Source organism: Phoca vitulina, unplaced genomic scaffold (genome assembly GCF_004348235.1).
Source record: "Phoca vitulina isolate PV1807 unplaced genomic scaffold, GSC_HSeal_1.0 scaffold33, whole genome shotgun sequence".
Lineage (NCBI taxonomy): Eukaryota > Metazoa > Chordata > Mammalia > Carnivora > Phocidae > Phoca > Phoca vitulina.
The window spans coordinates 12205353-12223087 of NW_022589736.1; positions in this window are offsets into that span (position 1 = coordinate 12205353).

The window sequence follows — 17735 nt, forward strand, 5'->3', positions numbered from 1 at the left end:
TGCAAGATAAAATTGTCAGTGTCAGTAACTCAAGTTTCAGGAGTATCTAACTGTCATTCATTGCTGGACCCAGTCATCTTCTGTTTTAGAAATTTATGTTGAAGAAACCATGCAAGAAGTAAAGATTTATAAACAATGATGTTAATTGCATTGTTCTTTAAGTAACAGAAGTAATAAAGATTAGAAATTACTGAACGTGTAATAGAAGGGAATATGTAATGGCATTATATATATTATGATTTTAGTTTTGATATTTTTAGGCTTTTAAAAGTCATTATTTGTACATGGTAAAAATTTAAAACAGTAAAAAAAAGGCAGGGGTGGTTACACAGTGAAAAATTAGGTTCATTGTCACTTCTACCTCCCAATTAGCCTCTCTAGAGGCAAGTACCTTTATCATTCCAGATATATTTTGTTTATACACCAAAGTTATGTGCACATATCTACTTTTTGGTTTTTATACAAATGGTTCCAAACCATTCATACTGACCATTCTATAGACTACTTTCCCTCTTAACAGAGAATCTTGATGTCATTCAGTATAAATACATGTAAACGTTGCTCATTCCTCTTTTTAACTTTTCTGAAGTATAACATACATAAGAAAAACTAAAAAATCATCAGTAAACAACTTGATGAATTTTCAAAAACTGAACACTGCCATGGAACTTGCACATAAATCAGGAACCGGAACTTAATAGCAGTCAAGAAACCTTCTTTGTGTCCTCCTTTAGTGACAACCCCCAAAGGGTTACCGCTACCCTAACTTCAAACGCCATAGATGAGTTTTGTCCATGTTTGAACTTTATAAAATTAAAATCATATGGTGTATCCACTAGCTATTACAACAATAATGCTGCATAATGAATCATCCCAAAATTCAATGACTTCGAAAACCAAATAATTATTCTCATTATTAATTGATTTGGGGCTATATTGGATTTCAGACATTTTTGTTCATATTTATGATTATAGAATAGTTATACCAGGGTCAATAAACTTTTTCAGTCAAGGGCCATATGGTAAATATTTTAGGTTTTGGAAGCCATAAGGGATATTCTCAATTCTGCCATCATAGCATTAAAGCAACAAGAGATAATACATGTATAAATGGATGTGGCTGAGTACCAATAAAACTTTATTAAGTAAAACAGGCAGTGGGCCAGCTTTAGCCTGTGGGCCATAGTTTGCCAATCTTAAGTTGTATTAAGATTTCACATAACCTCAAAATGTCAGTGGCTTAACACAACCAAAGTTTCATTTCTTCTCACAGGATGACCAACACAGATTAGTTGGAGCAGGAAGTGTGCTCATGGATAGACTTCCCATCAATACTTAAACTATCACCATGGCAATAGGAAGCAAAGATGGCTACTAGCATACTGGCTCAAAGTTACCATTCAGAAGTGATGCCCATAACTTTCACTCACATTTCACTGGCCAAAGCAAATCAAATAGCTTTGCCTCACTTCAGAAAGTGCAGGGAAATGTAATCCTCTTCAATGCATCTGTACAATGTGGTGGACTAAGACCCTGTGGAGCTGTCATACTAAAAAAAAAACACTTGTATACATTTCTGGGTATTGCAAGTGATTATAACTTACCATGTCACTGTCATGCAGTCTACATGATCTCCATGCAGCTATACAAGCTACATTCTGGCACAGCATGTTGCCAGCCTCCCACACAAAGACCTTGCTGAGGTATCTGCTTTGTAGCCTCTAGCCTTCCTCCAAAGCCACAGAGTCTTCCCAACTATGCAGAACTAAAACCCCCAAATGTGGGATATAAACACTCTCAGGAGCAACCCCTGGTATAATTCTACCATGTTGTGTTGTACATGGACCCTCAGAGAGTTACTAGAAGGCTTGAACCCCAGTTACCCATGACCATAAACAGCTATTTAATGCATTTTTTACTAATTGAATTCTAGAATGGATCACTTGCCAGTCAACAGGCCTCAATTATATTCTTATTCTATTCATCTTTATGGCCTATGTGAAAAAAATATGTATATGCATTATGCCTGGTGGTGGTCGATTACTGTAAACCTAGCCAAGTTGTAGCTCCAATCTCTGCTGATGTGACAGATCATCACAGATTTTGACGCTTTGGATTTTTGGCTGTTGATATGGTGAATATCAATTGATATGGTGAATTAATTTCAATATCCATAGGTAAAGAGGAGCAAAGCTATTTGCTTTTACATGGTGAGAATAACAGTACACATTCAGTGTTGTGCGCCAAGGCTATGTCAACTCTCCTGCTCTCTGTCACAACATACTCTACAGACATTTTGATGATCTTGTCATTCTGTAAAACATCTTCATGGCTGCTGTATTGATCCTATTATATTAAAATGCCCTGATGAGCGTATCATCAGAATCTGGATGCCCTGTAAAGGTAGAAAATATGCCAGAGGGCACACCCCACAAGAATCAGATACCTCCCACTTTCATAATCTTCACAAGATTGCAATAATTTGGGACATGCTCTGATACCCATCTAAAGAAAAGGGCTAGATGTTGAAACTTTTACCCTTTATCACTGAGGGAGAGATACCACCACAGGTTTGATGGTTTTCTTTGGATTTTGGAGGCAGCATATAATGTATTTGTACCTAGTAGTTCAGTCTATGTATTGAATGACTCAAAATGCTGTCAGTTTTAATTGTACAGAGCAAGAGAGAACTTTGCCTCAGGTTCAGATGATATGACTTGCAGATCCAATGGTGCCAGAAGTATCTGTGGTAGATAAGGTACTATGTAAAGCCTCTGGCTAACTCTAATAGGTAAGTCACTGTAGAGAACACTAGGGTTCTGAAGCAAGATACCACCTATGTTTGAGAAGCAGCTCCTGGCATGCTCTCTGGCCCTAGCAGACAGTGAATGCCTAATCATGGGACATCAATTGACTAAAAAAAAGACCTTACTGTACATGATAAGCTTGGTATGCTCAGATTCACCAAGTTATAAGGTTGGACAAATGCCATCATAAGCCATCATACAATAAAAATTATACATTCAGAATTTGTCATTAGCAGGTCCAAATGGCCCCCAAAATGAAAAGAACAGATGCCTCAAACACCCGTATCACCAACATCTGTTGCACTGATGGCTTTCCCCCAGTGCACAACCATGGCCTCATGGAGTATTCCCTACAAAAAGAAAAAAGAAAAGCCTTGCTTCAAAAATGACTTAGTTCAATATGTTGGTGCAGAGAATGGATGCACTACAGTCCTAATCAGGGATGACCTCCAAGAACCACGGTGAAAAATCTATTTGCAGAGCTACAAGCAGTAGACTTGGTCATCACTTTGGTATGGAGAGAAGTGATCTGGAGTGAGAAGATAACGAATGAATGATCTGTAGCAATGACTTGGCTGATTGGTAAGGAACCACACTGAAAAATTAGAAACAAAGAAGAGGAAAAGAGACATGTGATGGGCCCATGAGATCAAAACCTACCAGAAAAGGAAGCACTCAACAGCTAGATAGCTTGAGTTTGGAGGTGAATATCAGGCAGGCTCTGTCCTTGGCCATCTTCTGTCCCTGCACAATTGGCCCATAAATGGAGAAGAAAAGATGATAGAGATGAGGCTATACATGAGTCCAGTGACTCTTTTTCACCAAGGCTCTTCCTCATTCAGGCTCAGCTACCTTTTGCTGTTCTTAAATATCCAACCCTGCCAGCAGCAGAAACCAAACCTGAGCTCTCAATATGGTATCATAATGCAAGGAGATTAGCCAGCCACTTGGGGTAAAATCTGTTACATCGGACCTCTTCTATCCTAGAGGGCCAGTAATTCATTCTTACCAGAACTGACACTTAAGCAGGATATGGATTTTCCTTTTATACTCTTGGTGCATCTGCAAGAACCATCCTGAGAGGGTTTAGAGAATGCCCAGTTACTGACATAGAATCCCGCAGAATATAAGCTTGAACTAAATGACCTATTTTATTGCAAAGTCAGTGTGAAAAGGGACTTCAGTTTTCATGGATGGATGGATCTATTTCTAAGTTCCCTATGTTGCTCCATTGATCGGTTTTTCTATCCCTGAGCCAATACCACGCTGTCTACTGCTTAATAACAGGTCTTGATACCTGGTAAAGCAACCCTACACACTTATACACATCTTTTTCTTTGTTAGAAATTTCTTGGCAAATTTTGGCCTCTGAGCGCCCTGTATAAATTTAAGAATCAACTTATAAAGTCCCATATAATGTTCTTTTGAAATTTAGATCAAAATATCATTAAATCTATAGATCAATTTGAGGAAGAATTAAATATAATACTGAGGTTTCCAATTCATGAATACACATATATATGTCTATATATATCTTTAGGTTGTTTTATAATATCTCTTAATAAAATTACCTTGTTTTTTTTTTTCCATTCCTGTCTTGCACAAATTTTGTTTGACTTATTTCTTTAGCCAGCTTCATTTCCAAGCATCCTTATTATTGATAATAATTAAGATTAATTTCTATTTTCTTTATAGATAATTATATATTCTGTGAACAAAAGAATCTGTTTCTTTCCCATTCCCATACCTCTACATCTACTTTCTTTTTAATTTTTAGGATCTAGTGCATCTAATACGGGGCTGAAAAGATATGGTGATAATAGACGTTCCCTAGAAATTTTTTTAAGATTTTGCCATTAAGAATGATATTTTGTAGGCTATCTTTTATTAGATAGAAGTGCTTTAGTTTCCTAAGACTTTTAAAAATGAGTCAGGGGCGAAATTTATTTTTACAATCATTAAGATGATTATATAGATGTCTTTTAAAATCTTTTAACATGGTGATTATATTCCTCAACTAAATGTTACTTGGTCCTTTTGTGGACAGTTTAATCCAGGGACTTGGTTACAAAGGTGATAGAACAGGCAGAAGCCAGTCAGGACAGGGATAGTGAGGCACTTGTGCTGGGGAATACCCAATGAAAGCTGAGTCATGGCAAGGCCAGCCAGTGATGGCTAGAGCCACAGAAGAGTCAGTTGCTACTAGAAATTCCATCCAAAATAAAGCCAGGGAGAAATGTTCTGGCTTTCCCCTTCCTTCTACCCCCATATCTCCCCTCTAGTGCTTCCCACTGGTTAAACCCAGCCAGAAGCAAGCTGGTGAGAAATCCTGGAAACATATGTGCAGAGTTTGGCCACCTGTAGTGGTCAGTTGATTTCAAAATTCAGTGGTGTTTCAAGTAAATATAGACACATCCAGAGGGAGTTTGTAACTTGGTCTTTTTTAATACAGTATTGCATTAGGTTTTTTAAGGAGTTTTGGATATAGGATCACAATTGAGATTGGCTTCAAGATTATGCTGGTTGCATGGAATGAGTTGGAGAGCATTTTCACTTTTTACCATTTTCTGGAGGAGAGAGAATTAAAGTGGAATGATCTTTTCCTTCAGAGTTTTGTAGAATTCACTGGAAAAAATCATTCAAGCTGGGTGACCTTTTCTGGAGATTATTTTTAATATTAATTATATTTCTTTGGTTATAATGAGCTTGCTATTTCTTCTTGAGCATTCTATAAGAATTTATATATTTCTAAGAATTTGTCTATTTGATCCAAGTTTTCTAATTTGATGACATTGAGTCACTCATAGTATTCTCTGATTATATTTTAAATCTATCTCTAATTATGTCCCCTTTCATTGCTAATTGTTCATTTATAAGAGGTTTGTTTTATTATTCCTTTGAAGAAAACAACTATTGAATTTTTGAATATCTGTGGTATCTTTATGTTCTAATCCATTGGTTTCTAATCTTTGGTTTATTGCCGTTTTTATACTTTCTTTTGGTTTATTTATCTCCTAAAATAAATATTCATGACCCTCAACTTCCCTCAATTTATTGCTATTATTACAGCATTCAACATGTTTTGACTTGTAATTTCTTTTTCTCAGTATAATTTTATTTTACTCAATTCTAATTATAATTTTTATTGTGATTTTTTTTACTGAAATATGAGTTACTTAGGCATATATTCAATTTCCATGCATAGAAGTACATGGAAATCACTATATAATCTCGCAATAGTAAAAGTTTTTTTCAACATGACAAAGTAAAAAAAAATCCTAAAAGAAAAAACTGATAGATTTGAGTACATCAAACATCTAAATTTCTTAATAACAAAAAAACAAGTGTCTATAAAAAAACAAGTTATCAGAAAATTTAATATATGCAAAATATAAATTTTAATATCTTTAATATATGGAAGTTCTTACAACTTAAAAAGAACATAAACACCCTATCAGAAAATTGGGCAAAACATGAAAACAGCCTCCAAACAAGATATATAAATGACAAGTAAGAAAAAAATCTTATATAAATGACCTAGAATTCAAATTCAATTTATAATAATATACATTCACTACATTTTATCTATGTGAAAGCCTTTTTAAAAATGAAAATACCTGGGCGCCTGGGTGGCTCAGTTGGTTGAGCGACTGCCTTCGGCTCAGGTCATGATCCTGGAGTCCCGGGATCGAGTCCCGCATCGGGCTCCCTGCTCGGCAGGGAGTCTGCTTCTCCCTCTGACCCTCCCCCCTCTCATGTGCTCTCTCTCAAATAAATAAATAAAATCTTTAAAAAAATAAAAATGAAAATACCTAAAGCATTCTCATATGTCAATATTTGAATGTAAATTAGTTTGATTTTTCAGGAGACAAATTTAACAATATAAATGATATATATCAGAACCTTGAGAACTGTGTACAACTTCTAAGTAGTCCATCCTTATAAATATAACTTAAGGCAAAAATAATGATAATGAGGAAATACCTTATTGGCAAAAATGTCCATCACCATATTTAAAAACAAGATGATAATTTCTACATACAATCAATATTAAAACATATCAAAATATTCGACAACATAAATTTTCTTAAGGTGGGGCTCAAGTTTCTATCTGAATTACTTCATCAACATTTATTGACCATTAGCATGGGCTGAACCTCAAAAGCAGTTTTATTCCTTTTTGTGTTTATGGGCCTATTTCATAAGATGCATACAAGTTTGCAAACCTCCTATAGCCTCCGGGTGAATAGAGTCTTATTATTATTATGTAGTGATCCTCTCTATCCTCAATATGTTTTGTCTTAAAGTATACTTCTATATAAATATAGCTATCTAATATTTACTTTGGTTTCTATTTTCTTTATGTATCTTATTCCTTCATCGTGCTTTCAGCTTTTTCATATTGTACATATACCACTCACAATGGGATAGAGGTAACTTTTGAAATTCCCTTGAAAATCTATATTTTTACCAATTGTCATTATCACACACAATTATACAGTTATTATAATTGTCATTATTTTGGAATTCCTTTCATTCCATCTCTTTTTAATTTTCTCTGCTCTACTTTTTGGGGAAGAATAAGATATTGGTTTCAAGAATGGGTTTTGTAACCAAGGTGCCTAGTTTTGAATCTGCCACTTAGTAGCTTTATGAAATTATGTGTCACACTTTCCTACTCTGTAAAATGAGGATAGTCATAAAGCCATAAAATTGTGGTGAGGATTTAGTTAGTTAATATATATAAAGTGGTTAAACCAGCCCTGGTTGTAGGAATCACTATATGAGTATGTTACAATTACAATTCTTTTTCGTTTATGACCTTTTCACTTTGTTTGTTTGCTTATTTTATTTTCCATGTTTTTCCTCTATGATTTGAAATTTAAGTTCCCTATTTTTTCTTTCTTTTATTATTATTATTTTTTTTTGGTGACTACTGTTGAAATATTTTTCATGAATATTTAACTTAATAAAGGTAAAAACCAAAACAAAGCCTTTCTAGAAAACAAGATTTGTTTCCAGAAAACAAGATTCTAAGATTTTAAATCTACTCATCTTTCCCAGGACATACATACTATTTTTGTCTAATATTTAAATTTTCACTTTTGATGAAAATCTCAGTAAAATCTCAATATTAATGGACATTAATAATATTTTATACAGAGAGAATTTAAATTTACATATTTGTTTAGGATATTCTTTCTGTTTTAAAATTAATATTCCATTTTCTTCAGACTTACCTTGTTGTATTTAAAATATATACAGTTATTTCAATTGTCCTTGTTTTGTAACTATTCCACCTATTTTCTCTGTTTTCCACAACTTTTACTATAAACTGTGCATACAAAATATACGACAATGTGCATAGATTTAAGTGTACAGTGCAATGTTGACAAATATATATGTCCATGTAACAACCACCCCACAATCTTCTTCTCCCCAGAAAGCTTTCGTCATACCTTTGCATTCCATCTCCCCAACCCCACCCCATATAACCACTGGTCTGGTTTCTATCAGCATAGATTAGTTTTGGCTGTTAGAGAGCTTGATATTAACAGAATTAAACTCTATGCATTATTTTATATCTGACTTCTTTTACTAAATATAATATCTATAAGAGGAATTTATTTTCTTGAGTATATCTTCAGTTTGAGTATATCTTTCAGTTTATTTTTACAGCTAAGTAGTATTCCATTGTATAAACATTGTTTATACATCATCTGTTAAGCTTATTCTTATTTCTAGTTTCTGGTTATTGTGAGTAAATCAGTTATTAACATCAAGTACAATTCTTTTGGGGATAACTGTTTTCGTTTCTCTTAGTTAAACTCTTGGGAATTGCATTACAGAGCAACTGGGTTGGTATATCTTTAAATCATAAGAGATTTTGGATTGCACATTTCTTTTATGTAATGTCCATGTAGTGTTAGTTACTATAGTTATTATAGCTCCATCAATTAATTGGGGGAATGTTCTATTCTCCATTTTCAAAACACTTTGTATAAAAATGGACATTATTCATTCGAGAGATTCACCAGTATGTCTGGGTCTGGAGTTTTCTTTGCAGGTAGATATAATATTATAATTCTAATTATTTTAATAAATGATTTTCAGGTTTTCTATTTCTTCTTATGTAAGGTAAGTAGAATTTTTCAACAGATTTGTAATTTATATCTGACCTGTTACATGGAGTTTTAGACAATGTTCTCTTATTCTTATAAGGCCTGGAGAATATATGATATCTTCTCTTTCATTCCTAATATTGGTAATTTTTTTTCTATTTTTTTCTCATCAATCTTTTGAAATTTATTAACACCTGTTTTATGGCCCCAAATATGGTATATCTGTGACTGCCTCATGTGCACTTGAAAAGAAAGTATATACTTCAGTTACTGGATATGATGTTCTGAGGTCAGATCTTCTCTATCCTTATTGATTTCTTGTCTACCTGTTCAAACCATTTCTGAGAGAAGAGTCAAAATTGCCAACTCTAACTTTGAATTGGTCCATTTCTCTCTTTAGTTCTGTAAGTTTTGCTTCATATTTTTTGAAGTTCTGTTACTAGACACATGCACATTTAAGACTATATGTTTTCCTGTTGAGTTTACCCTATTACCAGTATAAAATTTCCCCCTTTATCTCTGCTAATACTTCTTATCTGGAAATCTTAGTTTGATACAAATTTAGCCTTTATATGCTTTCATACGTTTCATGGTTGTCACACATTTAATGTTTACAAGGTATAACTTTGTCATCCTTTTACTTTAAACCTAGTTGTGGCTTATAATTTAAAGTGAATCTCATAGAATGCATTTTGTTGGTTCTTACTTTTTTATACAGTCTGCTAATCTCTGCTTTTTAATGAAAGTGTTTGATTCATTTACATTTAATGTAGTTATTGACATATTTGGGGTTAATTCTGTCATCTTTCTACTTCTTTTCTATCTGCCCCATCTATTGTTGTCCTATTGCTTCTTTTTTTCCATGTCTTCCTTTTGGTTAAATAAATATGTATATTTATTTTCTTGCCTATTCTACTGCCTAGAAGGCATGCAAGAATGCCAGTTGCAAAGGATGAGCAGTTATAATAAGTCTGGATTAATGTCTCCTTTTAAGGGATGTTGTCTTTTGTTTAAAAAAAAAAGTAAATTTACTGGCATCTTTAATGATTTTGTTGAAACTTAGTTTTAGGTTTTGTTAAGAAACACTACAATTACTATGGAGCATGATGGTTACCCCTAGGGTATAACTGTGCTGGTATGTCAGCTGAATGTCCACAGTATTAACAAGGTCCTACCGTTATGACTGAATCAGGACAACAGCATTTCCTGGAACTGTGCAGTCTCTTGGTTCCACTCCCAACCTTGAAACAACCACTCTCACCTAGGCAATGCTTACACTCACCTTAAGCAAGGAACACATACTAAGGATTCCCTCTCTCCATTGCCTCCTCCTTTCCGGCAGTGATTCTGCACATTTCAGCTGCTTCAATAGCCTTGAAATCTGTTCTCAGCTCCTCATGTTCAGTGAGACACTGATACTCTGCTTTGTTAGGAGTCTGCCGAGGCAGAAAACTGGGGTAAATATGGTGCTTACCTCAGGTGTTTCTTATACAATTTCATATGTTCTACCCAGGTTTATAGTTGTTCATAGCAAGAAGGTGAGTCCAACAATTAGTTCTTGCATCATGGCTAGAAGCCACTCCTTTAATAGTGTTTTTACCTTTTTGTCTTCATTATGTATCATTGTAGATTTCTTTTTATTCATTTTCCTTGGGTGTTTCTTGAAGCTGTGGAAGTACATACTTAGGAGATTTCTATCCTATAAACCAACAATATAATCTTGGGCATATAGTGTTTAAAACCTAAAATATGTAGCTGACAGTGTGCACTTTTCATAACAAAATAACTAGAAATGTGCAACAGATGATATATGATGTATGTGCTTTTTATAATAGCCAAAACTAACCAAACAAAAATTTAGAAACAATACAAATATCTATCAGTGAAAGAGCAGAAAAATAAATTCTGTAATATTAAAAATGGAATATTCTACTTGAATGACTATTGATTATCTACAGCTACAACATCTATATGCTTAGTAGAAATCTAAGTGAAACAACAAATTTCAGAAATACAGCATGGTATCATTTATATAAAATATAGCATGGTATCATTTATATAAAACTTAAAAATAAGCAGAAATAACATTATATTTTGGGAAGGATAGGATGGAGGTGTTCACAGCATGCCAACTCTCCCAATGAGAAGAATGTGAAGCGCTAGATACATTATAAAATTAAAATACTTAAATGTACCATAGAGCTATAGAAGCAATGAGGGTGAAAGGGAGTCAAATTCTAAAGAGGAAACAAACTGTTAGGAGTGAAATGAGGTCCTAGGCTAAGGACCATAAAAGTAGTTTTCAGCCCTAAGCATGTGATAAATACTAAAAATCTGGTCTTGGTCCAGACAGAGCACTACTCCTGGGGAAGGGGAAATACACAGAAATTTTGGTTATTAGGAGGGATGTCCTCAGGTTTTCTTATTCTACTCTACATTTTTGAATATATGCATTTAAATATTTACTATATTTCTTATAGCACTCTATTTTTACATACATTTTGAGAGTTTAAAGCTGTCACTCTTGATAATTTTACTTCATCTGTTAACATTCATTTTGTGTTCTCCTTTAATTCATGTAAATGTGATAAAATTATTTAAAAATTCTGAAATTGAAATCAGTATTTTATTGAAGAGATTGAGTGCACAGTTTAAGCAATAGATTTTGGATCTTCCCTGAGTTCTAAGGTATCAGATTTTGACTGAAATTGCCTTGCATTTATAGATTAATTTGAGGAATATTAGATCTCTACAACCTTGTGTAATTCAGATATTCGTATCCTACCTTATATATTTCAATAATATTTTATAATTGTGTCCAAGAAGATCTTGCACATCTTTTGTTAAGTCTGTTCCTCAAGGCTTCACAGTTTTGTTTCCAGTATATAGAGAGTTGTGTTTTCCAATAAATTTTATGTTTATTGCTGAAAGGTAGGAATATTCTTAAGTTTTTTTTTAAAGATTTTGTTTATTTATTTGAGAGAGAGAGAATGAGAGAGAGCCCATGAGAGGGGGGAGGGTCCGAGCAGGGAGCCCGATGCGGGACTCGATCCAGGGACTCCAGGATCATGACTTGAGCCGAAGGCATTCACTTAACCAACTGAGCCACCCAGGCACCCTTAAGTTTTATATATTTATTTTTCATCAGTAACCTTGATGATCTTCTGCTAGTTATAAATGGTTACATTTATACGTAGAGTCTCTTGAATTTTCTCTATAGATAAATATATCATCTGAAAAGAAAAAAGACAAATCATAGTTTATTTTTCCTTCTCAAAATGTATACAGCTTATCTTTTCATCTTCTTTTATTGGTAAAAATCTTTAAGAAAATGGTGAATAACAAGGATAATAGAAGTCACTCTCATCTTTCTGATTCTAGTGGGATTGCTTCTGAGTTCCAACATTCAACACAATGTTCATCATAAGTTCTAGGTAAATGACATTAACTGTTTTCAGTAAGTGTCGTCCTATCAACTTTTGTTGAGATTATTTTTGCTTAGGAACTGATTTAGAATTTATTTAGATTTCTCCATTGTAGGCACTAGAGATACAAATGCTAACTCATTTGAGGAAAGTTGTCCACTTCTTTATTCCCTTTGAATGTGACGACTTTATCTATTTCCATTTTCCTAGTACCCTCTTAGTTGTTTTTTTTTTTCTTTTTCTTCAGGATGCTGCATAGATGTCACTTCCTCTTGGAAGCCATCTTGAATTCTTTGACTATCATCTGGCACTATCCTCTTTGTCCTCCCATATCATACTATACTTCCCCATCCTCTACTCATCACTCACAATTTCTGTTTTCTATTAACTTGTCTTTATCCCCACTTGTCTGCAAGAAAATATTAGTTCTTGTTCCAGTAACTAGGACAGTGCCTGGCACAAATAAAGTGCTTAATATTGGTTTAACTGACTAGTCAATTGCTTACTATGTTTTCTTGGTTTGTTTTAGGGCTGAGGTAGAGCATTTGATTTCTTTTCAGCCTAAAATTATAATTATTTTGAGCTTTGATATAAGAAGTTTGGCCCATTTATGACCAAAACTGGTCCCATTGTATATAAGATATAAATGTATTGAGAAAATCTGGGACCTCTCTGTGAGAACCTATGATAGAAATGTCTTTCTAATTTCTCATCTCAAATATCTGTATTTTTTCTAAACAACTGGTTTGTTTTTATCTTATGGATAGTATCACACATGAAGCTTGTTGTGTTTTTCATTTTACAGTGTTGGGAAGATTAGAGCCAAATTACCTCTTACTTCTATAATATTAGAGTATCATTTTGTTCATTAATTTAATTCCTGATTTCCTTTGTATTTGTGCCTTTATTTTCCCTCTCTTCAAGATCATTATTTTATATTGTTGGATTATATGTTTCCCTGTAAACTACCTTAAATCTTTTTTTAACCAAGCAAGATAAAATGTTATCAGGTAATACATCATTGAAGAAACTCTCACCACTTCAACCTATTGTAAATGCTGCTAGCAGATTTGTTTTTCAACAATACATATATAATTATGTCTCACTCATGTTTAAAATACTTCAGTGACTTCCCATTGCATCTAAGATGAGACACAAACTTCATATAAAGTTGCACATAGATCTTTATGACACCTTCACTCATGCAATCTTGACATAAGATCACTTAGGCACGTCATGTTTGCATTTGACTAAGCCATTTGGAAAATAAAACGTACAAATATGTTTCTATGAAAATGTACTGTCTTACCTTTTCATCAAAATTATAAAGCAAGACATTCCTTTTCACAATAGTGAGCTTAGGGATAGTTAGTTTTATTGTTGATTGTTTGCTTTATTTTGTTTTGTTTTTCTTTTTTTTCCACAATGATAAGTATTGGACTGTATTTGGCAAGTAATGGAAATTCTAGAAGGTTTATGTCACGTTGCAGAAAATGGGGAGTGTGCAAGACAGAGCATAAAAATGTAACTATGAATTGTTCAACTGCTGTCTAAATAAATCAATAAAATCTTAACATGTTAGGCGACTGTGTAGCAAACCGTTAAACATACGTTAACTCAGAGTCCAGGAAAACTACACCTACAATCCTCAAGTTTGAAGCAGCTTTAAATTAAATGACAGTGGGAAATTATTTCAGAAAAAAAAAATTATTTCAAATCCTATCTTCTCCACTCTATCATCCCCTTTGTTTTTCTTCCTACATCTAAAAAAGGAGAATTTTGTCAATTCTGATAGATAACAGATAATCATGGTTTGGGAAAAATAACTCTGCTTTCACAAAGACTTTCTCACCATGAGCTTGTGAAAGAAATTACGAGTTTTGTAATGAAATTCTATATTCCTTTGCTAAAGTGCCAAAATAACAAGTCATTTAATCCTGCCTTCCTAACAGTATCAGATAATAGAAGTATGTTGAAGAGCATTTTGGAGAACATCTATCTGTAAGCTGGGAAGGCTAAACTTCCTTATAAATCAATTGATAAAGAGTCTAATTTGAGAAAACTCATGGGCAGTGACTAAAGTGAAGAACTTGGAACAAGGATGGAATAATTCCATTGCAGACCAAAATGAACAATTGAATAATGCACTATTTGAAGTGACATTATACATTTATGCTTGTGTGATTTCTGGGATGTTTGTTTAAATATAAGGTGCATTATAGTGTACTTCATATTTATAGACGAGGCTATCCACAGATACTTTCTTGGCTTATTAGGTGTGCCATAAATCATCTTTAAAATTATGTACAAACATAGTTTCTGCCAAGTTGAATGCTATATATTGGTAAGAGATAGTCTTATATACATTTACTTATGTTGTCTTTTCAATCATATCACAATTTTCTCTATATGAGAAAGAAAGATTTCTAAAATAAAGCTTTAAACGCAGTTGTATATACAGTTGACCCTTGAACAACATAGAGGTTAGGGACCCCAACCCCCACACAGTCAAAAATCCACCTATAACTTTTGACTCCCCAAAAACTTAACTACTAATAGCCTATTGTTGACAGGAAGCCTTCCTGATCACATAAATAGTTGATTAACATATTTCTATGTTATGTGTAATAGACTATATTCTTTCAATAAACTGAGCTAAAGAAAAGAAACTGGTATTAAGAAAATACTAAAGAAAGAGAAAATACATTTATACTTTACTGTATTTACTGTATTTGTATTTTACTTTATCAAAAAAATCTGCATATAAGTGGACCTGCACAGTTCAAATCCATGTTGTTCAAGTACCAACTGTATTCAAAATAGATTGTCATATATTCTAAATAGATCGAGAACAGGAACCTTGAACTCTGGTTTTTTTGTATCCCTTACTATCTAAAACCTAAACTAAACTACATTGCCAGATAGAACTGCTGTAAGATGGTTAATAAATTCTAATTAAATTTAATTGTGTTGTAGTTAACTCCATGAAATTATGTCTTTAGCAATTTTCTTTTTTCACCAGTGTTATCTGGCAACTAACCCCACCACTACAATGAAATTGTTTTGCCAATAGCCTTCAGCTTGCTGTTTCTTATTAATATTTTCTAGTCTATTCCAGTCCGGATTACATATATTTGAAATCTTTGCAGAATTTGATGCTCTGGAGTAGTGCAAATCATCTCACTTGAACCCTTTGACCCCATCTTGTTCCACGTTCCCTCTCACTTCTCATGCCACCTCTTTATCTGTCACTTGAGCTCCTCGTTTGCCATCCCTGAAATTCTTCTCTTTTTTCTTGGCATGTTCATGAAGCGCTTGCTCATCATCATGTGGTTTCTGTTATATGCTCACAACTCTCATCACTATCATCTCTCCTCTGATCACTCGTCTGGGGGCTAGACCCAGATACTGGCCATCTTCTGTAGTTTGTCCAACTGAATTCTCACATTGACGTGTTCCAAACTAACCTCACCATCACTCACTGTGCAAAACTTGCATCTCCTTGCAGCCCCCAGAGGATGAACTGTGCTACTGTCTGCCTCTTTATCCAGGTGAGAAGTCACCCCTCCTTTCAAACACTGAATGTATTCTACTGATCCTATTTGATAAGCCCTATGTCACCTTGGTCAGTATAGGGACTTGAATTTCCTAGACTTTCATCTTTGCTTAAACTTTCTTAAAATACCTTCTCTCTCCAACTGATTTTTAAGGAAGCTTTGCTTCTTTCCAGTATGCTCTACAAAATTCTAGCTGCCAATTTAACCAGGAATGAGCATGTCTATAAAATGCTCTAGTTCTTTACATGTCTCTCTAACGTCAGAATTCTTTGTATTTTCTGTGGTTTACAGTGTCCTCTGCTTACATCTTGTATGTTTGCATATCAGAGGAGCAATGTATACTTTCAGTTTAGAAATAGAATTTAATGTTGACTCCCATCATAACCGCCATTGTGCTTCATGTATCATGTGTTCCCAGCACCACTAGTAAAGGGACATTATGTTTAGCCATTGGAGCTCACACTCGTATGGGCTACCTTACACTTCAGAATAGTTCATATGTTATATGCCTGTGTGAGAATATATCAACAAGATAGAAAAGACCTATAGAAGTTTAAGGTATCCTACAGTCTTTGTTCTATCCTACACCAAGTATCAGCTTCTGAGTCAATACTTTTGTAATCAGAATACCCAAACTGAACTGTCCATAACTTTGTATGTACTTAGTCCTAATGAAATGGTAGTGAAAATCTCGTTAAAATCCAGAATTCTATGTCTGTGTGTGTATATGTTTAAAAACTCAAATTAAACATACTTTTCATAAATTTAATAAAATTTATTTAATAATGGAAACACGTTTCAAAAGACAACCCAAGAGTAGCAGACCATTTTTATGACAGCGGTGATGTATTTTTGGATTATTCAGGTTTAAAGGGATTAATTATGATAGTTAGGTGATATAATAAATATGAGCAATTTCTCAGAACTCTATTGAAATAAAAAAAAATTACTCATTGGATTTTGTGGTCAGTAAGACAGGAGGGTCACAAAATACCATTCAAAGATAAAACAGTAAAATCACAGTGAAGAGAGTTGATTCAGAATGAGAGAGACATTTATCAAAAAGTAATAAAATAATTTTAAAATATGCAATAAGTTTGAAAAAATCATCAACTATAAGTGAGAAGATAAACATGTATTAATTTGATAAACTTAAAAAAATGAACTAGCATTTCCCACCTTGACAATAAGTTTCTCTGAGCATGAGCATTTAAATAGTGTATGACATTAAAGCTATTGAAAGAATTTCTTGAAAGCACATTTCTAGTAGACTTGTTCAGTATGTTTAAGACTTGTTGCCATGATTTGAAAGCCATCCAAATATACATTCCTACACAGAATTCCTAACAATTCAGTAGGATATTTTTGAAGTACTTTTTTCCCCAGGTTGGCTATGAGATACACAATAAAATGGTACTTGGTTTCTCAAAACCAAGTAGTAACTTCTGAAGTAACAGGTTAAATGTCTAGTGAAATCATGGGGCTGATACATTTCCTAAAGCCTATTCCTTTTTTAAAGTTCAGTGTCGGGATTTTTTATTTGCTTAAGACTAATATTCTGCATATTGTACTCAGTCAGCATTGACAACCATAAAAATATTCTTCTTCATTTAAAACAGAAATGTGCAGAATATAAACCAACATGTGCAGCTCTGTGTGTATTTGTATATACCCTAACATGTTCAAAGTGTGTTATGCTATTCACAATGATACCGAAGTATTTACTATTGGCATATTAGTCATAAAAATGTATAATTATGAAGTAAGACACCAATTTAAAATAAGCCATTATCATTGCTTTTTTCTAGCTCTCCATATTTTTTC